Source organism: Arvicanthis niloticus, chromosome 17 (genome assembly GCF_011762505.2).
Source record: "Arvicanthis niloticus isolate mArvNil1 chromosome 17, mArvNil1.pat.X, whole genome shotgun sequence".
Classification (NCBI taxonomy): Eukaryota; Metazoa; Chordata; class Mammalia; order Rodentia; family Muridae; genus Arvicanthis; species Arvicanthis niloticus.
In genome coordinates this window covers 55302008-55327581 of record NC_047674.1, presented here as the reverse complement: position 1 = coordinate 55327581, position 25574 = coordinate 55302008, and the positions used below count along the sequence as shown (strand labels likewise).

Sequence of the window (25574 nt, the reverse complement as noted above, 5' to 3'; positions counted from 1 at the left end):
TTTCCTGGTTCTTCCTGACTGCATCCCCGCTGTGGAGCCTGTCGGTCTAGAGCTCCCATTCAGACCCTCTGTACTCTCTTCCTTTTGAACCAGGTCTGGAAACAGTTCCATGCCCCTGCTGGCGGGGTATGTATGCCTCAAGCCTCCCTTACTGGGTTTTCCTCGCCCTGCTATTACACCATTATAAAGAGTCCTTTCACACAAGCCACCACTGCCCATGCATACATGATAGAACCCCTGGGCACAAGAGCAGAAATATTCAATCAAACTCGGTCACAGTATAAGAGAAATAATGTAAGCAACTGAGTCCATCAAAAGGAACATCTAAGGAGTCTCGGTTGGTGATAAGAATGATCACCTAGTATTCCCAAATCCAGTTTGTTCCCTAGTACCATATAAACTAGGGGCGGTGGCATGTACGAGCCCGTGATCCCAGCACTTAGGAGGCAGAGGAAGGAAGTTCAAGGTCACCCTCACTACATAGGGAATTTGAGGTACAAGGATCTTGTCTCAAAGAACAAAATATAACGGCAGCAAACAAAAAGTCGACATGGAGATGTGATAAAGAATGTCTCTTGGTATAGCTAAGGTGGAGGTGGAGGTAGTGAGGTGGCCCAGAGGTTAAGAGCATTTGCTGCTTCTGCCCAGGACTTGGGTTTAGTTCCCAGCACCCACATGGTGGCTCATAACCTTCTGTAACTTCAGTTCCAGGGGATATGATGCCCTCTTCTAACCTCCTCAGGTACACACACAGACACACAGACACACAGACACACACACATACACACACACACACCAAACAAACACACTTAGACACACATACACACACAGGCAAAATCCCCATACACAGAAAATAAAGACATCTTCCAAAGTTGAAGGCTCTGTTTGTACATAAGACCCTCAGGGAGATCCTCTGAAAGGCCTAGCAAAGAATGATAGCCATATGCCTGTTTTCTAGAGAGAGAAAGAAATAAGAATTTCTTATAGCCAAAGATGACAAACACTGGAGATGTTCAGGCCCTCTGGGACTCCTGGTTCAGAAAGCGTGATGTAGCTGGTCACATGGTGGACCCAGTCAGGAAACAGAACACGATGAATTCCGATGCTCCCCCACTCTCTCTGTTCTCCCAGCTCAGAAAGGATCTCCTAAAGTCCATGCTGGCCCTGAACTCATGATGAAACCTGAGGATAACCTTGAACTCCTGATCCTCCTGCCTCCACCACCAAGAGGCTGCCATGCGCAATTCTTTTTCATTCAGCCTGTGGGACAGCTCTGGGATGGCACCACCCACAATCACGCTATCAAGCTGAATCTTCCCGTCTCAGATATACTTCTCAGGAAATGTTTTCACCGGCATTCACTTAAGTGTCTCCAAGCTGGTTCTACATAGCATCGAGCTGACAATCATGATTAACCGGCAGGGCACGGATAGGTGGCTCAGCAGTTAAGAGCATGTGTTGCTCCATCAGAGACCCAGAGTGCGGCTCTCAGAACTCACACCACAACTGCCCAGAACCTCAACTCTAGAGAATCCAACACCCTCTTCTGGCAGCTATGGGTACTACAATCATGTGCGCACACACAAGTTTACACGTAAATAAAAATAAAATCTCACAGATTACCCACCAGAACTACAATTCCCCATTAACGCATACCATAGTCAACACAGTGCCTTGCGAATACCCCACTCAGTCCAAATCTGTTTACTCTTAGCTGGTTATAACTCTGAAAACACAGACAAGACGGGATGTTTTTTGACTTACTCAAGATAACGTTAAACCCCACACGGGCGTCCACTGACCATTTCCTAGAGATTATTTTCCCAAAACGTGTGGGAGTCCAGGGTCATGGCAGCCCTTCTGCTTTTCCTGGGTGTTTCCCACAACAAGAGGAATCACGAGTAACCACAGCACCCACCTCTGCCCATCAATCTCATGCTCTGACTGTGAGAACCTGAGAGGAGAGGAGATACCTGTTTCAGGATTGAGACCACTGGTGACTCCTTCAAGGTCTCCTTGCTCCTGTGTCTTCCTCCTTCACCACCCTCTGGACCCGGAGCCTGTAGAAGCAATGCAAACAACATATTCAAGAAACCTGGCTCGGACATGGCTACCATCATGAGGCTGGGGCTGGAGAGGAAGCCAGGGTAAGCTCAGATGGGCCATTCTGAGAGGCCCCAGAGCCACTGCTGAGGAAGGGTTCGGGGCAGGCCAGGACTCAGGAAAGGCGAGCAGAAACTCCAATCCTACCTACTCAAGCTGTGACCTCGATGTAAATGTAACTTTTATGTGCCTGCCTCAGACTGTCATCTCTGTGGCTCACTGCCTCAGGCCTAGTCCTGGAAGCTTCTAGCCTCTATAAAATATTATCTAGGCCTAGAATGTTTTCAGCCTCTGAGACTTACAGCTGAATAAGCTCAGCCTTTCTAGTTCTTTCTGAACTCTGCTGGTTGAGCTGCTCTGGCTCACACTCCTCTCCACGCTGACTGACTCAGTCTGGCTTCTCTCAGCTCCTCCTGAATTGCTCTGCTTGGCCTCAAACTAACTCCGGCAATCTATTCTAATCTTCTGGCTCCTTCTCTGGCTCATTCTGTCTTCACCCATGTCTAGCTTGTTCTCTCTCTACAACCTGTCTCTGTACAACTGTTCCAGTGAAACTGCCTCTTCTGCTCTGCTCTCTTAAGCAGCTTCCCTCTCCTCTCTCTCCTTGTGAGAATTGGGCGTACCCTATTCTGTCAAATCACTCTCTGATTCATCACTTTGTCTACCTCTCAATCAGACATCACTTTTAAACATGGGTGCTTCCTTCTACTAACTTTAAGGTCCTTGTTTGGGATTCTGTGTGCTAAATGTGTGTCTGTATTCCAGCTACAGGAAGCAAAGGTATGTGCTGAGCCAACCACAACTAGAAACAGCTTTTTTTCCCTTCAGTGTTCACAATGTGATCCAACATCCTGCAACACCCAGAGTCACCCAGCCTAGGCTCTTCCCTTCAAGTTCCATGTTTAGTGCATTAGTGAATGTCATCAGTATTAACTGGAAAGTACTTCTGGAGTTGGGTCATTTCTTGCCACCTCTGTAGCCACTCTGACTTCAGTAGCTAGTGGCATATACTCAGTGCACTGACCCGCTCACTGACAAAGGCAGAGCCTTGCATTGTGGAAATACAGAGTGTGGCAGGCACATCGTGGGTGCCGGGGGAAACAGTTGGAAGACTTATCGTGGATCAAAGGAAGGAAGAAAAACAGAACTATGAAGAGGGAAGTTGTCCCCAGTGTCAAAAGTAGTGAGGTTCAGAATGATAAGAACTGATGTTCCATCAGTGTGGCAACAGAGAGGCCCCAGGGAGGGAGGCCTTGGAGGGACAGTTTCTACCAAAGGCAGGAGCCACCTGCTGTACACTCTACAGAGAGCCTATTCTGGGCCAGACCTACCTCTCACAGGCAACAGCAAAGGAACAAAGCCAGAAGATACTAGTCTACCTGTCTAGATGAGGGCCTGAGTTAACACTGCCTACTGTGAGATACACGGGGTGGGGCTCCAGATGCAGTATAGGCAAAGGGAAGGAGTTTTATGTAGGAAGAAGGCCATTTCTTGAATAGAAGGAAACCAGAGCGCAGAAGATGAGGCGGCCTAAGGGGATCCTGACTGAGGGGCCTCCTATGAAGTCCTATGTAGTCCCACATAGTCAGGCTGTACGGAGTGAGGTTAGCAAGTTCACTGGAGGTGGAGGTGGTGTGGCCCACTTCTTAGCCTGGTACTCGTCAAGCTCAGGCCTACCCTTAAAAGCAGGCCTTCTGTCGTAGCCCTGTCCCTAACTGGAGAGGGCCTCTGGGGCCTGCATCCCTGAGGCCCAGCTTCAGCTAGAGGGGACGGTTTTGGTTTCATAGGGATACAACCTACACAGCTCTGGGGTTCTGAGCAGCTTAGGTCTACAGTGCTCCTCAAACTCAATGGGAGGGCCACAAACAGCATCTTTCTCCAAGATTCTGACAGGAACATCTTGTATCCCACTCCCTGATTCCAGCTGCTTACAAAAACCATGGCTCTTATTATAAGAGGTGACGCGTTTTTTTTTTTTTATCTACAAAGAGCTGGGTCCACCAGAAGTCGAAATCTCCCTTCCCCCCAACCCCAAGACTTTCACAGAGGTTAAAAAATAAGTTTAAAGTAACTTGCTTAGAGTCTTTTAGGCAGTTGAGTAACCCTCCCTGGATTTAAACCTTCCTGGTTTAAGTCTTCAACATTTTCATTCTTATAATTCAATGTGATTAGGGTTGGGGGTAGAGCGACCCGCCTTTGGATCGTTGTGTGTGCGTTTGAGTGTGAGTACTGGTACCAGGACACGCAGGTGCCCGTCAGAAGAACCTCAGGTGTCAGCCCTCACCTTCAGCCCTGCACAGAGAACAGCAGGCTAGCTGGGCTGGGATCATCTGAGGATTTGTCTGTGTCTGCCTCTTACCTCACTAAGTGCGCCCTGGGATTGATTACAGGTGTGTACCACCTTGTCCGGCTTTAAGTAAGTAGTTTCTGGGACATCTAACATACATGCATGCCACATATACACACAAAACAGTCCGACATGATACATGTTTCCAGGCTTTCCTGCCAACAGTCCCTTTGACTGTGCACACATCCAGGTAAAACTTCATCTGGCATTATTTTAACTTTCCTATTTTTTTACTCAGTTGGTTTGGCTGGCTTACCATCACAGGAACAAAAAAAAAAAAAAATCAAAACTCTACAGCCATCCCTTCTTTACAAATGGCACATGCGTCTTGTTTAGGCCTTGTTCCTGGGAGGCACTTCTGGCCCACCTAATCCTTAACCCCACTCCCCACCCCTCCACAATGCCTCTTTCAGGACCCAGGAATGAAGTTCTGTCCTCCCTGGCCCTCTCCTGAGGCTCTGCTAAGTAAGATCTACAATTCATTGGTTTACTGAGCCCTCTCGGGTCCCCCAGGGCCCCACACAGCCTGCCTACCACCTCCTATGAGTGTACTGCATCTAGCTCTTCTGGGTAAGTGTTCTGTGTGCCCATATAGACTGCCACACTCTACATAAACATACACACCGCCACTCGGCACAATTACACTTTATTAAAAAACACTAGGTACAGCCAAAGAGATGGCTTAGCAGTTTGAGCACTGGCTGCTCTTGCAAAGGACCTGGGTTCAGCTCCCAGCACCCACATGGCGGCTCACAAGCGTCTGTAACTTCAGTTCCAGGGGATCTGATGCCCTCTTCTGGCCTCTTAGGGTCCCAGATAGGCACATGGTACACAGGCATATATGGAGACAAAACTTCTATACACATAAAATAAAAATACATAAATCTTTAAACACACACACACAAATCAAAACCCCTACAACTGTTTACTTCTGAACGTTGCAGAATGGTGAATATTGCTGACTGACAAGGCAACTGTGACGCTTGTAAGATACAATTTTCAAAGGACTTTCAGAAAGCAGGACTGAGATACAGGAAGCCAGAACAGGGGCCTTCTAGGAGTTTAGGCAGGTAACATCTATTTCCCCCTGCAGGAAGCCGTGCAGCCTGGCACGTGCTAGCAGCCATCCCAAAAAGAAAGGAAAGAAGGAGGAGGCGGATTGAGACCGGCTCCCCCTCTGCCCTATCCTGTTTCCCCCAGATTCAAAGCCCCAGCACTCTTCTTGAGCTGCCTGTCCACATGTGTCCTAAGACATGTCAATGTCCCATCTTCTGCTTTCTTCAAAGGAAGCGCTTTCCACGTGAGCAGGCTAGCTGAGAGAATTGGCTGGTAGGCGCCAGAAGAGTCGGCGCTGGGTGCCCGTGGACTAGAAGAAGATTGCCGCATATCCTGGAAATAAGATTCATGCATCTACACATTAGTCTGCATGGACCACCAAGCAGCCAAGCTGAGATCCTGAGGGTTTCAAGGGGAGAATGCCTGGGAGCTAGGAAAATCGGTCAAGTACTGAAGGACCATCAAACCTTCCCACACGAAGAACCGCAGCGCTGAACCAGAGAGAATATGACAGTGGTCAATGAAATACTGTCTGCTAAGGTGCCTGGAAAGATCTACCCAAGCCAACAAAGGGGTGGCCTGCTCCCCATGACTTGGTTGAGGGAGCAGGAACTCAGGAATCAAGCTTGGGGTGGATGCAAGGCCAGCCTGGCTACCCAGCCGCTGGCTGCGAGCCTAGCTGCTTTGATCCGGTTCCGCATGAGTTAATGCAAGGCCTAAATAAAACAAGAAGTATATAAATACATCCTTCATGGTGCATTACATAAGGGACCCACTTCGTGTTGCTCCCCTCCCTCCTCCCAGCCCTCCGTCCTCTGTTAGCAATCACTCATAGACACAAGTGCAGAAGCCATAGAGCACTTCCCAGTGAGGCTTGCAAAGGAGGAGAGAAGGCAGCGAGGGGACACACAGGCCAGCCCAGGACAGGTACTGGAGACACTCCAGACCTTAGTGAGACACAGGGATGCCTATGCCTGGTGGCCTCGCACAGACACCAACAGGAAGTTTATGAGAAACCTGGAAAGAATGGAGGCCGAGGCTGGGGATCAGCTCAGTTGCTGGAGTGCTTGACTACTGTGCACACAACCCTGGGTTCCATCTCCAGCACTAAACAAACTGGGTGTGGTGGCACGCGCTTATAATCCCAGTGTTCTGCATCCAGAAGCAGAGGCAGGGTGGCCCAGTTGTAAACGCAAGTCACCTGACTGCTGGCTCTGCCAAGGCCTCCAGTCACTACCCCCTGCAGTGGCTGCAGTGGCTCCCCAACTCCCTCCCCAAGTTAGGTTCCTTTTTTTTTTTTTTTTTTTTTTTTTTTTTTTTTTTTTTTTTTAAATAATGACTCATTTAGGAAGAGGCAAAAACCAAAAACTTCAATGGTAAAGATAAAAAAGTACCAAAGTCTTTAAACACCTCCCACTCCTGCAGACTTGATATCGGATCGGCCTCCCCACTCTGACCGTGCTAGTTTGGAACTGACAGTACACGAAGTTCTTCTAGCAAAAACACTGCCAGTAATATCTCCACTCTCAATGTCTTGGGTTTTCATTACAAATAAAGACGGCCCCAGGCCTCCAGCCCATTAACTTTTGCAAAACAACAACACAAAATTAAAGATGTGGGCTTAGTGGTTGAGAGCACCTGCCACTCTTCCAGAGGACACAGGTTCGATTCCCAGCACCCACAAGGCAGTTCACAGCTGTCTGTAACTCCAGTTCTAGGGATTCGAAACCCTCACACAAACACAACAATAAAGAAAAAAAAAAGTAAGTCAGTTAAAAAAAATTAAAGATTCAAGCCCATACTTGCAATGGGGTCAAAATCTCATCTGGTTCTTCCGAAAGGGTTCTGAGTTACAAATGAAGGCTTTTGGCATTAGACCAGGAGCCTAACAAGAATGGCAATGGGTTTCTCACTACAAAAAAAGATACCAGGGGCTGGAGAGATGGCACGGTGGTTAAAAAGCACGTGTTGCTCTCAGAGGACCAGAATTTGGTAGGTGGCCTGTAACTGCCCCTCCAAGGGAATATGACACCCTCTTCTGGCCTCCACAGTTACCTGAACGTGCACACCCACAGGCTACGCTGAGTACACGAAGTTAAAATTAAAATGCATCTTAACAAAGAAGACCTCTTGGCATTAAGATGTTTACGTTCACTCACAGTATTTAAGGGGAACAAAATTATATAACACTTCAGATTACCTACCACACGAGCTCCTGGGAAGTCTAAATAAAACACGGCTCAAATGAACCATTAAGATGGTCCACAGCTCAGGGGCTCTCGGCACTGGCTCTGTGCTGTTCTGTTTTCTGAGTTCCTAGTTTCCTCCCTATTCCCTAGCATCTATCATTTGGTTTGGGGCGGGGGACCTGGCAGCAGGGTTGGGTCTTTTTAAAAAAACATTTATTTTTCTATTTTCCATGGTTTTAATGTATAATCATGATTGAGGATTGATTAATAAAATACAGATTTTTTTTTTTGTGAACTGCGATGGGAGATAGTTCAGTCTGTAACACATTTGTCTTGCAAGTGGGAGGTCTTAAGTTCGGCAGAACCTGTGGAAAAAGCTGGGCGTGGTGGCAGACACCAGCAGTCCCAGCAATGGCAGGAGGGGAGGTTAAGAGAGAAGCCCTAGACACTCGAGGACCATCCAGTCTGGCCTATGTAGTGAAACCCCAGGCCAGTCAGAGACACTAGCTTAAAACAAACAAACAAACCAAAAACAATAGGAGCCTGGCGACCAAACCCCAAGGGAGTCCTCTGATCTCCACATACATATACACGCATGTGTACACATACAGACGTACATGCATTAAAAAAAATAAAGTAAGTTTAAAAGCTGAGCTCTGGGCTCTGCTACTTGCACTTGCTACTCTTGCAGAGGATGGAGATTTGGCTCCCAGCATGCACTTGACACAACTACAGCTCACAACCATCCATAACTCCAGTTCTAGGGAATCTGATCCCTTCTTTTGGCCTCTAGGAGCACCAGACATGCACACAGTGCACAGACATGCATTCAGGCAAAGCAGTCATACACATAAAATAAACCAGACAAACCTTCAAAATCAATAAAATATCTAAAAAAAAAAATTAAGGAGGTAGGGGTGCGGTCCAGGTGTAGAACACTTGCCTAGAATACACATGGTTCTACCACCAGAACCACAAAAATACTCACACACATACACATGTGCATGTGTACAGACATGTGTACACACATGCACATGTGTATACAGTGTACATACATGCACATGTGTGTACAGTGTACACGTGTGTGTGTACAGTGTCCAATTAGTACCAGAGACAAAATCAAAACCAAATTTGATATCAACAGTTCCCAGGCCAGCCCTGCTCCGGGCTCTGACATTCACAGACTTGACTTAACAATTATGTAAGTGGGGTTACACAGAGCTGCTGATCTTTCTTCACCGGAGCATTTTACACTTACCTAGCAATTACTACGGCCACTTCCTGAAACCCGTGACTCACTTACCTTCTGCGCCACCCGCCCCCACCCCCACCCAAGGAGAGAAGTCTGCAGATGACCCCCTGAGACCACCATCCTGCTCACCTGCATCAGCCCCATTCTTATAACAGTGCCAGGCTCAGAAAGTCTCCATGCCTCCTGTCCCTCCCTCCACACACAGCATTTCTCAAAGTTCCTTCCATCCCCACGAACTGCTTCCCGGTCCCTCCGAGCCCTTCTCACAGCCTGCGTTTGACATCTACACAGGTTACAAGAGCCAAGACTCCCAACCTCACTTCAATCCTAAGCTTTTCAATCCTCCTTACCCTAACCAAACCAAAGGCAGCCTGGCAACTGTAAATGGGGACCAGGGTTGAGGCATAGTATTATGGGGTAGAAGACAGAGCACAGGAGGCGTGTCTTCTTACTTTTTACATTTCAGCTTGAATTCAAAGCAAAGTTGTTGTGTTTGTTTTTGTTTGGTTTTAGTGGATAAAAACCAGGGGCCAAGGAGATGATTCTGCCAGCAGAGGTAACTGTGGTGAAGCCTCACAACACAGGTTTGGTCTCTGAGACCCAAGAGGTACAGCTAACTCCTGCAAGTCCTTTAGGCTCCACATGCGTACTGTGATGTGTCTGTGCCTGTACACACAAACACACCATTTTAATTAATTAATTCAAAAGCCACGGACATAGAGGCACGGCCTATAAAATAAATGCACTGCTTTGTAAATGCAGAAAGTCTGTCCAGGAAGTTTACATGTGCTAGTTCAAAATGTAAACGATACTGTGTGGGTGACAGGTGGCACGAACTGGCCTTCCACTTTTTCTTTGGAAACGTCATTACTTCTGATGGCTTGAGTACAGGGATCACAGTTCAGACCCAAAGCCAAACACCAGAGCAGGTCCAGAGTGAGTAAGTAATGAGCAGTAGACTCCAGGCCAGGTCCCAGCATGCACTGCAGAACCACACCCTGATTGACAAATGGATGACTCCTCTATCAGGCCCCCCAGGCTTCTGCGCCCTGCTTGGGCCCCAGATGCTAAGTCATCCCTGAACCTTGGTGTGTCCCCAAGAACAGATGTGGAAGAGATCTCAGCATGAGTGACATGCCCTGTACAGGGTCCATCCGGCCGTCTATAGCAGCACAAGCCATGTACTCTCCTGTGTGTCTCCTCTGGTCCTCATCTCTCTTTCCTGAGGTACTGCCTCTCACCACTACGAGTCTCGGCTGACCAACAGCCACACACACTCCACTTAACAGGCAAACTTACAACTTATACGTTGGGAGTCTAGAAACTCTTAGGGTCTCAAGAGATAGACTATAGATTCCCCTATCCACCATCTCCCCATCACTCCCTAATGTTTCTGGAGGCAAAGAAAAGAAATGAGAGAATATTCCAGGAAGCAGGAAGAGAGTTGAGAGTTCAAGGCCTGGGGATCAGAGTATAGTACGCTGCCAGGGAGGTACAAGGTTCTCAGGTCACACCTCTTAAGAGGAGGAATGTTGTCTGGCATACACAAGGCCAGGCAGAAAGAACCCCATGATACTTAGAAATGGCAAATTCTATCTGGGTATGCCAAATGGGACTCAGCCTCTTGCTGGCAGTGACCACTTCTCTGCAGCTCCGGCATCTCTTCCAGCTTCTAAAGAGGATCTAAGCCAACCGGGTGGGTGGAAAATAGGAATAGAGAAAAAAGAAATGAAATTAAGTAATATCACATGGAGATAGGCCAAACCTTTCCATGTAACACACAGTCACTGCAGGTGACCTGGGTCACTCCAGAGATGAGGGAGATGTGAGCTCTAGAATCAGACTTCTGCCAGTTATCAAGACCTGCTGGGATGCTGGACTTCCCAGTGTCAAAAGAGTCAGCACAAAGACTAACCATACTCAACCCAGATGCATGGCTTCTTACCCGGTCCTCAAGAAGCCTGCTTTCAGAATCATCAGGTGACATCCTGGGGCACAGTGGAGAGTCACCTGCCATTGACTACCCAGGAAGAGCTGTGGAGGTGGGAGTGGTTGGAGACAGTCTCATGGAGGAAGTGAGATCTGACTTGGATCTCGAAAAACTAGGTTCAACTAGGTCAGACAGAAAGGAAGTGGGAAGACTACCCCAAGCCGTGGGCTGGCAGACACAAGCCATAGCCACAGGATGGGTGGGGACCATGATGGAGGAATAGGTCCTGAAGGTGTAGAGTGGAAACATTTAGGAGTCATGCGGTTCTCACCTCTGCTTCTCAGACCCACATTCCCCAACAGTAAAGGCATGATGAAGGCAGGGGTAATGGTACCCAACCTCTAGAGATGCTGTAAAGAGAAGATGCTCCTGAAATTCTTGGGATATTTGCTACCTGATGTCAAATGCTATTATTCTTTAGGGTGTGTGTTGGGGGGACTTGACATGGTGCTTCTCTGTGTACTCCTGGCTGTCCTGGAACTTGCTCTGTAGACCAGGCTGGCCTTGAACTCACAGAGATCATCCTGACTCTGCCTCCGGAGTGCTGGGATTAAGGGTACATGCTGCCTTTTCTGGCTTTTTAGGCGAGTGCTGGAAATCTGAACTTGGATCCTCAGTCTTGTGTGGCACCACATTGACTGAGCCATCTCCATAGCCCTCCTTTTTAAATTTTGAGGCAGGGTGTCATGGGCCTGAGGATAAACTTGTACTTCTGATCCTCTGGCCTCTCTACTCTCCAACTACTGAGATTCTAAGTGTGCACCACCATGCCTGGCTTATGTGTTGCTGGGAATCGAACCCAGGGCATGCTACGCAAGCATTGTATCACCTGAGCCAGATCCCCAGATGCTGCTGCAGCCTCCGCCTCCTCCTCTTCCTCTTCCTCCTCTTCCCTCTTCTCCTTTTCCTCTTTCCTCTTTCTTCTTGAGTCAAGGTCTTACTATATAGCCCAGGGTTGCTTTAAGCTTGCTTCAAAGTCCATACTGGCCCCAAACTCACAACCTTCCTGCCTCTGACAAGTGCTGGAGTTACAAGCACATACTGCTATGCTTGGCACCACACTCCTCTTTCTAACAGCTTGATGCTAAGGAGAAGTGAGTATAGGCCACTTGGTGACACATCCTGAGGAGCCTAAAAGGGGGAGCCAACCATGTGACAGAAGTCAAGGATGGGGAACCTCAACTTGCTGCCCACATACTCTGTGCTAGAACATTCTACAACTACTGAAAATATCCCTGAGCTTCCAGCTAGACTGGGTCAAAGGGAAAGCCTTTGCTTCCCCCTCTTCCTTCCTCACCATGGTTTGACAGTGATCACACCCCTCCTCCAGCTGTTCTCTGTGCCTCTTCTCCCCAAAGTCTGACCTAACAGAGGCAAGAGCTTCCTCTTGCTGCCAACATGGGGGTACCCACCATCCCGTGATGGTTTCTTCAACCCTGCCTGCATTTCTGTAATCAGTGCCCTCCACGGAAGTCTCTGGAGCTGGGTACTCCCTACACACCCAGCACTTCCTTCAGGGACCCTGACTGACAGCTGTCTATCATACAGACATGGCTGAGGTCACATTTCCCTTTGCCCTCAATTACCCTCAGAGGCAAAACAACGACAATACAAATAACAACAACAACAACAAACGGCTATGATAGGCACTCAAGCATCCAGACAGGCAGAGTGATATACATTTGCAACCCCAACACTGAAGAGGAAGAGGCAGGAAGATCACAACATGGGGTCCAGCCTAGGCTTACAGAGGTGGGACATGGGGAGATAGGTGTCAGCAACGTGAGTGTGTTGCAAGTCTTGGAGAACTTGACTTCCATCCCTAAACTGGTGTGAAAGCGTGGATTGTTATCACTGCATGGGTATGGCAAAGGTGAGCTGGGAGACCTACCGCTCCCGGGCCAACCAGCCTAGCCTACCTGGCAAACTCCAAGACTAAGAGAGACGTCGTCTTAGATAAAAGTAAATGAATATAGACAGATGGGTACCTGAGAAGCCAAACATAAAGTTGTCCTCTGGCCTCCACATACATATGCATGCACACCTGCACACACACACACACACACACACACACACACACACACACACACACACACACACACATATCAAAGAGCAATGAAAGGGGCAGGACTCAAGTGCCTTCCCCAGGGAGCACAAAGAAAGTCGAGTGTTCCAGGGCCAGCAGGTTCAGTTGGAGCATCTAAGCACCTCCAGTCCGGCCTATAGAAGTGACTCTGAGGTATAGCAGTGCCCCAGACTAGAGACCAGACGTGCACCCACGAGGCATCCCCTCCCCCTCTGAGGTCCTTTGGGAGTGCGGGGGACAGCAGAGCTCTATCAGGACAGGACACTGCTGCAAAGAAGACTCCTCTCCCCCAGGGCGACGGGCACAGAGACGCCCCTCCCCGCAGCAGACTGATTTCAACCCTCCCGTATCACTGCAGCTCCTTCCTCCTCTCTCAGCCAGTCAAGCCCCAGCCTGGAAGTCCCTTTGCCTTTTCCCTCATTGAGCCTGGCTCACCCTCACAAGGCCAGTTTTGGTTTGATGTAACACAAGAGCATTTATTGGAACAGCAATCGAGAGGGCCTGGGCTGGAGCTCCAGCACTACAACGATCAAGTGCTTACTTGTGGTCAAGAACTCTGCCAGGGTTAAAAATGTCAACCAAGATCTCAGGACTGGGGACTACAGAGAACACAAAGGAAGAAGGCTCAGTATGACCCAAGAGTCTCGGAGAAGAATGGGGCTGGAACTAAACTAGATCTGTTACTGGTATTGGTGGTGGTTTACGTTTTCGTAAGAGTCCCATAGCTCACGCTGGCCTTGAGCTTGCTCTACAGCCAAATTCCTGATCTTGCCTCCACCTCCCCGGTACTGGGGTTCATGGACATTTTTATGTGGTGCTGGGGATCAAACCCTCTTCTGGCCTTCAAGGACACTAGGCACACGAGTGGTGTACATGTAGAACATTCATACACATAAAATAAATCATTTTAAAAAAACGTGTATGTGTCCCTGTATCTGCAGGTGGTTATGTGCATGTGAGTGCAGGCGCCCTCAGGGGCCAGCCCAATGCTAAGCAAGCATTCAGCCAACTGAGCTATAGCCTGTCTCAACAAGTTCTTGAAGGATGGGGTACCAGTTTTACTTATCAAAAGACTAAAAAATTCTTAGTTCCTTCAATTATTTATCTAGTATGTGTATGTATGTGAGCCTTTGCGAGTTTATCTCTTTTTCTTCATTTATTTCTTTTTATTTATTTGTTTATTCTTCAGGACAGGTTTTTTCTGTATAGCCCTGGCTGCCCTAGAACTAGCTCTATAGACCAGGCTGGCCTTGAACTGACAGAGATTCGCCCACCTCTGCCTCCCAAGTGCTGGGATTAAAGGCGTGCGCCACCACCGCCTGACCCCTTTATTTAGTATGTATACAGGTGAGGGCCTTTGTGAGGGTGTGCGTGCACCTTGTGTGTACAGGATCCTTTGAGGCCAGAGGAGAATGTCTGATCCCTAGAAACTGGAGGGTGGTTATGAGCCATCATGTGGGCACTGGGAAACAAGCCAGGGTCCTCTGCAAGAGCAGCCAGTGCTCTTAACTGACGAATGATTTAGAGAGATGGTAGCTCCCAGAAAAATAGAAGTTTCTTCAGCATCCTTTGGGCAGCTGAGATGGTGCAACTGTCCTTCTCTACACTGCTCCGAACACAAGGTGGCTCAGGTAGCAGCCCTGAGTCAAACAGACCATGAGAGATGTAACTCAAAGCCGTTCTGAGGGAGCTTGTAATGACTGTGAAAACCCGGTGTCTCCAGGCTCCTGCTAGCACAACAAAGTCCAAGCTGGCGTCACAAATATGTACCTGTAAGGTCTCAAGGGGCTTGATTTAATCCTGTCACTGTCTTCAAAGTCAGTCTTTGTATTTTTAAAAATGGGGACCCACACTTGCATTTGCATCAGGTCCCACAAACTATGAAGCTCGTTCTGAACAAGAGGCAAGGGTGAGGGAAGAGGGGAAAAGGAAACCTCTTTCTAAAGCTGATGGGAATGTGTTTGCCCCTCAATGGACCAGGCTAGGGGCTGCGATGGGGGTGGACACAGATAAGTGGGGACAGGGCACAGTGCTACAGCAACACTCAAAACCAAACCCAAACTGACCTAGACCACACCCCCCTACCCCAGAGGTTGACCAGTTGGCTGATAATGCTTCCCTAAAACAGGTAGACAAGCTGAGAGTTGGCTGGATACATTCGTGTGATATAGACTCAGACTGGGGATTGGGGGCGGGGAGGGCAGCATGTCAAAGTGAAACCTTTTCTTTTTTTTCTTTGTTTTTTTTTTTTTGGTTTTTTGAGACAGGGTTTCTCTGTGTAGTCCTGGCTGTCCTGGAACTCACTCTGTAGATCAGGCTGGCCTCGAACTCAGAAATCCGCCTGCCTCTGCCTCCCAAGTGCTAGGATTAAAGCCGTGCACCACCACCGCCTGGCAAAGTGAAACCTTTTGATCTTATGATTGTTTATGGGTTCAGACCAAGAAGAAAGAAAAGAAAAGAAGAGAGAGAGAGAGAGAGAGAGAGAGAGAGAGAGAGAAAGAGAGAGAGAGACCCATGTTAACTTAAGTAACTTGCCCTGAAAACACTGATCAACCTTTACTATTTGGCCAAACTGTCACCTCAAACCTATCAAGGCTAGTATTCTCTCACCCAAACCCTGGTCCTCCCTCCAAAGACAGCCATGATTCTAATATGTGGCCTTCCCCAGGGACGGCAGGACCAGAAAGAACCTTAGGGACCATCAGCTTTCAGACTCTTGTCCCTTCAAGGATGGTCCTCCTAAAACTACCAATATGGCTTCCAAGGAACTTTGATACCCCCCACCCCCACCCTACAACCTGGTCCAATTCTCACTTCATAAATGAGGAAGCTGAGGCTATAACAGGGGAAGTAACTGGTCAAGGCCACCCCAAAATGGGGGCAGGATCAGAACCCGGAAACTTTCAGCTTCCCCTCCTGACCTCTCAATTTCAGGAGAACAAACAAATTCAGATATTCACTATATAACCCCAGTCCTGACACACACAGAGACATCACAGTTTTCACTATATAACCCCAGCCCTGACACACAGAGAGAGACATTACAGTTTTCACTATATAACCCCAGCCCTGACACACACAGAGAGACAGATATTCACTATATAACTCCAGCCCTGACACACACAGAGACATCATAGTTTTCACTATATAACCCCAGCCCTGACACACACAGAGAGACATTACAGTTTTCACGATATAACCCCAGCCCTGACACACACAGAGAGACAGATATTCACTATATAACTCCAGCCCTGACACACACAGAGACATCATAGTTTTCACTATATAACCCCAGCCCTGACACACACAGAGAGACATTACAGTTTTCACGATATAACCCCAGCCCTGACACACACACAGAGACATCACAGTTTTCCCACATCTTTGACTCAGGTCCTTTTCTTTGTCTTCCAGAAAATGAAATCTGGTTTCATGGATTTTAAATCTATTGACCTGGTACAGGACACACAGCTCGTGTTTAGCACACCTACCCTCCAACCCTTCATTGGTAAGGCAGGGCAAGCCAGAGGTCAAGCTGTAGGCCTTTGTAAAGCCTTGGCACTTGCAAACACTGCTCTTTCTTTCTTTCTTTCTTTCTTTCTTTCTTTCTTTCTTTCTTAAAAATTTGTTTATTTGATTTGGTGTGTGTTTATGTGTGTGCCTTAGGAGGCCATAAAGGATTCAGATCCCCTGGAACTGGGGGATGGACAGTTATAACCTGCCATGGAAGTGCTGGGAACTGAACCCAGGTCCTCTGGAAGCAGTCAGTGAGTGCCCTTAACGGCTAAGCTATCTCTCCAGAGTGATTTAGCCCTAGGTTTTTCACTTACAGGTGGGGCCCATACAAGTGGACAGAGCTAAGGTCAGACAGGGAACGTTACCACTCCACCACACCAGAAAGATAGAGCCAGAGCTCTGGGATTACAGACTGTGAGCCGCACTTAGCTTCTGTAATGCTGGGTACCAAACCCAGGGCTTCGGAGCATGCTGGGAAAGGGTTTTACCCATGCCCAGGCTCTTTACAGTTCAGTGAGTGATTATTGTTCCATTCCTTTCTCCCGTCCTTTCTCCCGTCCTTCTGTTTCTCCCTACCTCCCTCTCTTCTCTTTTTCCTTTGAACAAATAAGGACTGAGCATCTATTGTGTGTCAGGAATGATTCGGATGCTGGACATGCAGCAGTGAGAACACACTTCTGTGTTTCTGGTTTACGAGGAGGAGACATATTGGATAAGTGAACAGAGAGCAAGTTGTGTGGTTATAAACACGCTGGAAAAGATAGCACAGGGTTGGAGGTTCAAACGAAACAGACTTAAGGGGAAGGAGTCTCAAAAGGAGGCGTGGGACATCTGGGGTAGGGTAGGGTAGGGTAGGGTGGGGGAATATTCCAGACAGGAGGAACAGCAAGTGCAAAGGTCCTGATGCAGGAATGTCAAGCTCTAGTGTAGTATAACTGAGAGCAATGGCTGGTTATGGATGTGGGGAGAAGATGGGAGCCAGAGTAGGTGGATCCTGAAGTCACAGCAGTGTTCGGCCTTTATTCCAGGCATGGAGCACGCAGGGGAGTAAGTGACTTGACATAGCCAGTCACACGACTTCCCAGACCACCATCATCACCAGGCAGCCTGTGCTGAGCAGTAAGGGGAACCAGGTTTGGGAGCCAGGCCCAGAGCTCAGTACGGCCTCTCAGCATTACTGAGAAAAACCTTCCCCTTCTCTGAATCCCCAGCATCTCCTCTGTGAAACGGGAACATCCAGCTAGGTGGTGTCTAATGTCCTTCCTACGAGACTCATGCATTCTGACCTTGACAGTGAGAGCCCCAGAGGATCTAAAACAGAGCCTCCTCCATTGACACAGGAAAAGGCAAAGGAAGAGGAAGGCCACATTTCTGAAGCCCCCGACTCTTTCTGGATGCTTACCCTACCCCAAACCATCTTCTTACAGCTCTCTAGGATGAAAAGTCCAGCCAAAGACACAGCCTCATCCCTCAGCTGTGCATGCCAATGATGATTAACGGCCGGGCTGGTAAGATGGCTCAGCTCGCTGCCATGTCTGATGGTCTAACCTCTACAACTGAGTCCCACAAGTTACCCTCTGATTACCACACACACATCATGGCATGCACATGGCTACACACACACACACACACACACACACACACACACCAAATACTGTTAAAATACTTCTTTATGATTCTGAAGTCCTACCATTAAAGACAGCACAAACTTCACACATGTCAGGATGGAGTGTAGCCTGCAGAAGCCAAATCATCGGGGTGCTTGCTCTGAGGCTTCACCCCTCTCTCCTCTCCCCCAACTCCTATACTTCCCGCAATGGCTGCTGTTTTCTTTTCTTTTGTATTTAGTCTTTTTTTAAGACAGGGCCTCACCATATAGCTATAAAGTGAACTGAAACTCACTCTGTAGACCAGGCTGGCCTTGAACTCACAGAGATCTGCCTGCCACTGCCTCCCAAGTGCTGGGATCCAAGGTGTGCTACAACAAGTCTGGCCCCTCCTGGCTTTAAGAATTGCTCCTTCTGCCTGCTTCCGCAAGGGCCCTGTTTTAGATCATTCATGATGAGATGGTGTTGGAAGAAAAGAAGGCTCAACAGTCCCCCATCCAGTTGTAGGAACAGGGTTTGTTTCCCCAGTCAGCCATGGAGCTCCGGATATATGGACCCATCAGACTGTGAGAGTGTCCTGTGTCTCTTTCTAGGCCTCAGCCATCAGACTGAGTCTCTCTCAGGAGAACTTTGTCTATCTACCACTCTAATGGGAGCTACCCAAGACAGACTGGGGGGTCCTTGCAGCAGGGGTCTGGCCCCTCTTTTGACCTAGTAGCATCCTGGAGATGGGGTTTATCTGCCCCACTCCCTGCTCCCCACAGCCTTCTCTATTTTTAGCAGTTTCTTTAAACAGGGCAGAGTGAAACACTTAGATGGAACCACCCACCCAGGCACAAGGCCCTGCCATCCCTGACCGCTGAATAAGCCACGAAAATGAAATCTGAACCTCTCTGCTGAATGAAAAGAGAGTCAGAAGTCAACTTCGTCCAGCGTCTTCATAGAGACTGGTGTGGTCCAGCTGAAAGGCTGCCCTCATGCAGGGCACCAAGGGACTGAGAGCAGGGACCACACTGGGTGCCATGGAGGCCCAGGGACCACTGTGTTTTGTCTTCTGTGCTGATGAGAGGACTCCTGTGAGGGAGCTGTTGCCCTTCAGTAGCAACAGTGGTGAGGGGTGTGTATGCAAACTTTAGGACTGGGGCTTGAGGGTGGCTCAGCACACAGGGTGAGATATGAGCCTTACCCTAGACAGGGCGCTGGGTGAGAGTGCTAGGAGAGCCCACCAGGCCCCTCTGGAACAGCATCTACCACAGAACTGCCAAGGGGCATCAAGGCGGGGACTTCCAATGTCTGCCACTAGTTAGTTGGTGGCTTCATCATCAGCTCTAAAGTGTCCCGAGATCACACACTTGATCACTCTTTATAGCAAGCCCTCCCCTTCAGACCGGACAGCACAGCCTCTCCACAGCCCACACAGGGAGCAGTGGCCATGTCAGCCAGGAGGGGGTCTCTTAAACATTCACTATAAGTCCCCACTTCTAACTGGGGGCTGGGGAAAGCCTTGGAGATTTCTGCTGCTTCCTACCGACAACCAGGTTGAATGTGGAAAGCGACCTTCCTTCGATGTCTAGAGGGAAGGGCTTGGGAGATGACTGTGTGGCTGAACCTCAGGTAGAGACCGCCAGGGTCCCATTGCACCCAGGAGCTTGGGCACACTGAATGCCACCTGCAGGCTGAGGAGAAAGCTCAGGGTTTAAGGGCATTTGCTGCTTTTGTAGAAAACTCAGGTTCGATTCCCAGCATCCTCATGGCAGCTCACGAGTTTCCTTAACTCCAGTTCCAGGGGATCCGAAACCCTCTTCTGGCTTCTAAGGACCAGGCATGCATGTGATGCATACTATATACATGAAGGCAGAATACCCATATGCATTAAATAAAAATAAAAAGGATTCAGCCATCACTGCTACGCAGAGCACAGACTACTCCTTAAACAGGGAGCTGGATATGGGCTTAGTCTTCCTACAGCTTCTTCTGCCTCCACACCTGACTAAGCTACAGGTAAGTCAACTGATCCCTGTGGGACACTAAAGAATGCATATCCAAAATGTCTGGCAATGCAAAGCAACAGCGGCTTCATGAACCGGATGTTTGTTGAGCTCAGAGCATCTCAGGTGTGGGTACCCGTGCTTCAGCCTCACTCCCGTATCTAAGAGTATTTGGCAACATCAGCCTCCACTCATTCAACACCAGTAGCATTTCTCCTCCCTCCCCGAAGAGGTGACAGTCAAGGGGTTACTTGTCAGTACCAAATGCCAACCCCGCAAGGTTCAAGAAGACTCTCGGCTGAGAACCACTGCTTAAAGTTTAGACATCTGAGGAGACATGTTGAAAATAATAACTGACATATTGTTTTAAATTATGATCATCTAATTCCTCCTGACTCTTTGGACACCACGATTTTGCAAACTCAGTGTGGAGCTGCCACGCTTCGGCTTATTCATCTGCCTAACCGCAGTGCCTGGAGTCCTTCAACTCTTCCCCACACTTTCCCAGCCTCGCTGTAGTGCACGCGCTGCCCATCTGCGCATGCGCCATACACCTCTAGACACTGGCTGCCTGAGTCAAGGGGCTTCCAGTTCTGAAGAAGCCCTGGGGTGAGGCAGCCATGGCCACACCCCGAAAGCAGATCCATTCTCATTACCAGCATGCCGGAGTTACACTCCATAACACTTCTCAGAATGAAGTGTGCTTTGAAAGTACATTGTGCCAAACACAGAAAAAGGTCAGAGATACCGAATCTAAAAGTCTTGGAAAGACCCACCACCCAGTAGAAGAGTGAGCGGAATAGGAGCTCCGAGACAAGAAACACAAATGGACCCTGGACTTGTAAAAAGACACTCCACCACCCCATCCGACCCAACCAAGAAAGAAATGCAAATGAGAACAGACACCAATGCCTATCCTGCAGGGTGGCAGAGATCAAAGGGTATGATGAGCCCGCGTTGGCGAAGCTGTCTCATTCATGGACAGAGCTCACCACTACAGGGCTATTTGAAAGGCTATCTTCAATGTCTGCCAACATCCCAAACGTGAATGTGTGTCTGCCAGCAATTCCACATCTAGAAACTTACCCTGAAGAAACAAAACGGTGCAATATAAGGTTTAATGATGACTGAAAAGGAAAACAAGCTAGATGCTCCCCACTGGGGGATGGCTTCATCTACTGACTTTATTCTACAAGAGGGAACTCGAGGCACAGGATGGCACCAAAGGGGTGTGATCAGTTGAAAAGCCCTGTGTATTTGTACATCCGTGTATACCCGGAAGTTACTATTCCAAAGACACATAAAAAAGGCTCCCAATAGTGGTTGCTTCTTGAGAAAAGGGCTGGGTAACAGGAATTATTTAGTTCACTTTAGATATACACACACTACACTACCAACAATCGCTAGTCAAGCAATCGGTCAATAACAAGCGAGCTTAGAGAAGAAGACCGTCTCCAATCTTGTGGTGTTATTGCCAGCTGTGTGTGGGTTTGCACCAGATGCTACAGGCCAGTTTCCACTAAATCCTTGAGTCTTCCCAACTGCCGGAGTTCAAATGGTTCAGGTGTTTTGTGCATGTGTCCAGATGCATGTGTGTGAACTAGGTGTGGGCACTAAGTGTGTCCACCAGTGTTTTCGTCTTTAGAACAGAGTCTCTTACTTACCTGGAGCTTGCCAAGTAGGCTAGGCTACCTGGCCATTGAGTCTCAGGGATTCTCCTGCCTCTGCTCTGCAGAACTGGGATTATAAATGTGTCCCACCAACCACTGCTTTTGCAAGTAGGGCCTGGGGATCAAACTCAGGTCCTCTTACCAATTGAGATATCTCCCCAAATTCTAATGTCCCTGACTTGTTTGGCTTTTTAATTCAAAAGCAGGGACTATCCGCCACATCCAACACACAACACACAACACACAACACTCGCCAGCTCCCTTCTTCAACACCGTTTTAGGCATTCAAACCTCAACACCATCATGCCTTCATTCTGAACGCACCCAGTCACCTACATGGCCAGCAACCATCACCCTGCAGCTACAAGGGCAGACAGGCAAAACCCTTTAGAAGTTATTCTCAGGATCAACTGCCAGGGACCCAGGGACATCTGAGCTCTTAATAATGCCTCAAAGCTCTGTTAACCAGGGTGGCGCATCACAGAATGGCCTGGACCCCAAAACTGCTCAGGAAAGGTAAGAACCTGGAGCAGTCACCCAAGGGAACTCCCTGCGGCGCTGCCTGCAGCAACATTTTAATGGCTTATTACCCAAGGGTGCCACAGACATCGCTCTCAATCCCCCCCCCACCGCCCCTGCCACTTCGTCATAAAATAACCCTCATATTTTCAGCTGTAAATCAGCGTTTGGCAAGCTCTAAATTGGGCCAAGGCAATATTTATTCATCAAAAGATAAATCTTCCCCGCCCTGTCATAAATCTGCTTCGTAATTTGGAATGCCATCACTCTTACCTAAAACCTTGTCAAAAAAAAAAAAAAAAAAAAAGTGGCCTGGAAGAGTCAGGCAGTGCGCAGTTGGCTAAGGCTAAGGGTCTTACTTAGCTCATCTGTCTGTGGGGGAGTGGGGCGGTGGGGCCCTTCGAATGTGTCCTACCCAGGCTAGCAATTCGAACGCTCGGCTCGTTAGCACCAGGTTGGGGATTGAGACTAGCTGATTCGCCCAGTGGGAAAAATAGAGAGGCAAGAAAGGTGGTGATAGAAGCAGGCGTGGAGGGTGCAAAACACGGGGTTGGGGGTTGGGGGGGTGGGAGGGAGAGACAATGCATGAGGAAAGACAGGTCCATGGAGCAGCCGGACAAGATGGAGAACCCGTCCAAGAGAAGAGGTGACAAATGTAATAATAAATAAATAAATAAATAAATAAATAAATAAATAAATAAATGAAAGGGGCTGGAGACATGACTCGGCTGTGAAGGTTCTTGCTGTCAGGCCTGGCCAACCAAGGCTGCCGTGGCGTTGCCTGATCTCACCGGAAGCGGAGCTGCCAGGATTAATGCTATAATTGATAATGGATTTGGAATTCATTCTTGGTTGTTGCACACTGAGAGCCCTTTCACTGGGGTGGAAGTGTTCACGACCCCCTCCCACATTCAGCGGGCAGGCCATGGCATGGGGCCACCAGCGGGGGATTTAGAGAGCTGGGCTCTAAACTGGATGGGGTCCAGCTGAAAGGTGAATCCATCTCAACAGGCATAATCTCTTCCCTTTGTGCTCCTTTTCTCTGGACATACCAATCTGAGGAGGGGCGGAAATCAGCTCATAGTGTGGGCTGCTGACTGCTGCTTCTCGAAGGTGGGGTCACCTGCTGAGGGGTGGCTTCTGCCCCATTCCTCTTCTCTCCTTGCGGCCGCTCCCTCACACACCCTCGCCCGCCCAGCTTCACCTTTTACTACCATGTCACCCCAATCCCACTTCCTCTGCACTGCTCCACAACCTCACGGTTTGGTGCTTGGGGCACAAGAACATGCTTGGGGCTGCCGCGCACTGGTGGCTAAGGCAAGGTGGGTTTCTAAGCCACACAGAGACTATTAATTTCGTGTTCAAACGCACGCTCCTTGTTCGTGGGCGAGTAAGAGAGGAAACCCCTCCCCAGTGCCAGCCAAACACTGAAGTCTTTACAGCACTTAACTAAACAAAGATGGGATGGGACTAGTTTTTAATTTAAAAAAAAAAAAAAGAAAGAAAGGCCAACTTCCCATGTCCATGCTAGGAGCTGAATTTCTTACAAGAATAACCAAGCGACAGATCAAGCTGCTTACCGTACCTTCCTTGTAAGCTATTGGTTATCTAGGCATTAAAGCCAAGGAGTGCTGGGTTCAGTTCCTGTCGTGGCGCAAACCAGGTGTGGTTGTGCACACCTGTAATCCAAGCACTTGGGAGGTAGAGGCAGGAGGATCAGAAGTTCAAGGTCATCATTGGATTCATAGTGAGTTCAGGCCAGTCTGGGCTATGTGAGACCTTGTCAAAAAAAAAAAAAAAAAAAAAAAAAAAAAGCCAGGAAAAAAAATTGCCGAACAATGGTGGAGCACGCCTTTAATCCCAGCACTTGGGAGGCAGAGGCAGGTGGATTTCTGAGTTTGAGGCCAGCCTGGTCTACAGAGTGAGTTCCAGGACAGCCAGGGCTACACAGAGAAACCCTGTCTCAAAAAACCAAAAACAAACAAACAAACAAAAAAATGAACAAGGAAAAAAAGAGAGAAAAAGAAAAGGCCACACTACTGGGGGATAACATACCCTAGGCCAGAGGCAAAGTTAGTTAAAGGTTTGAACTTTAAGCTTTGACTCTCTTGGGGAGTTTTTGAAACATTATTATCATTACATTTGTGTGTGCATATATGTATGGACATGCATAAGTGCCTGTATGCACACTTGTGCGCGCGCGTGCGTGTGCGTGTGCGTGTGTGTGTGTGCGTGTGTAAAACAGTACATGTAGATGCCAGAGGTCAACTTTTGAGAATCAGCTCTCTCCTTCCACTCTGTGGGACCCTGAGGCTGGAACTCAGGTGATCAGGCCTGGTGACATGGGTCCAGCCCATCACTGTGGATTTACAGAATAAATAAGCAGATGACTGTACTATAAGATAGCATCAGAAGATGGGAAATAATAAACAAAGCCACACTAGACCATTTTCCATCTATACTTGTCTGTCAAGTGGTTAGGTGGTACCCAAACCCCAAAATAGAAGAGCAAGAGTAATCTGCCCCTTGGCCACCTGTGCAACCTCACTTGAGTACCGACTGGCCTTTTATTCAAGTGTGCACGCTGACCATTGACCACAGCCCAGCACAGCCTCCAGTCACGCAAGCCAACTTCTCTGTAGCCTTGGTTCACTGAAACAAAAGAAGACTTGAACAATACACTCTACCTATCCTCCCCTGAGTTTCACCTACTTCACGGATGCCAAAAACGGGCACAGAGGCTCATGTCTGTAACCCCAGCGCTCAGAAGGCAAGAGAAGTGACTTGAGGTCAAGGTCAGCGTGAACTACACAGTGAGTTCTTGGGTGGCCTGGACTGTGGTATGAGACTGTCTGCAAACAGCAAGAACACTTCTAACCAGTGGTGACCCTGAGAGCAGCTTCAGGCTTGGAACCCTCAGGAGGTGGGGACTCTGTTGGAAAAGTGCTTAGAGCTCCCCAAATTAGCTCTGGGACATTATTACATAGCAACTGAGAGCATGTTTTCAGTAGCGAGCACTGAACCCCAAGTTCCGTACACACTAGGTAAGAACTCTGTTGACTGAGCTGTGTCCTCAGCCCTCTTGGTTGTTTTTTTTTTTTTTTTTGTTTGGTTGGTTTTTGTTGTTGTTGTTGTTGTTTTTTAGACAAGGTTTCTCTGTATACCCCTGACTGTCCTGGAACTCACTCTGTAGACCAGGCTAGCCTTGAACTCAGAAATTCGCCTGCCTCTGCCTCCCAAGTGCTGGAATT

General features: G+C 48.4%; 1 protein-coding gene across 19 annotated transcripts in view; it reads right to left on the bottom strand.

Annotated features, from left to right (window-relative positions):
• The window catches only part of Trerf1 (transcriptional regulating factor 1), a 219557-nt gene that overhangs the window by 129595 nt on the left and 64388 nt on the right, over positions 1-25574 (bottom strand). For 17 of the 19 annotated variants that reach the window (XM_076915312.1, XM_076915314.1, XM_076915313.1 and 14 more), the window contains exon 3: positions 1974-2060. The exons of the other annotated variants lie outside the window; for them this stretch is intronic. The gene's annotated coding sequence lies outside the window, so the exon portion shown is untranslated. The remainder of the gene's footprint in view (positions 1-1973; positions 2061-25574) is intronic. 19 annotated transcript variants of the gene reach the window in all.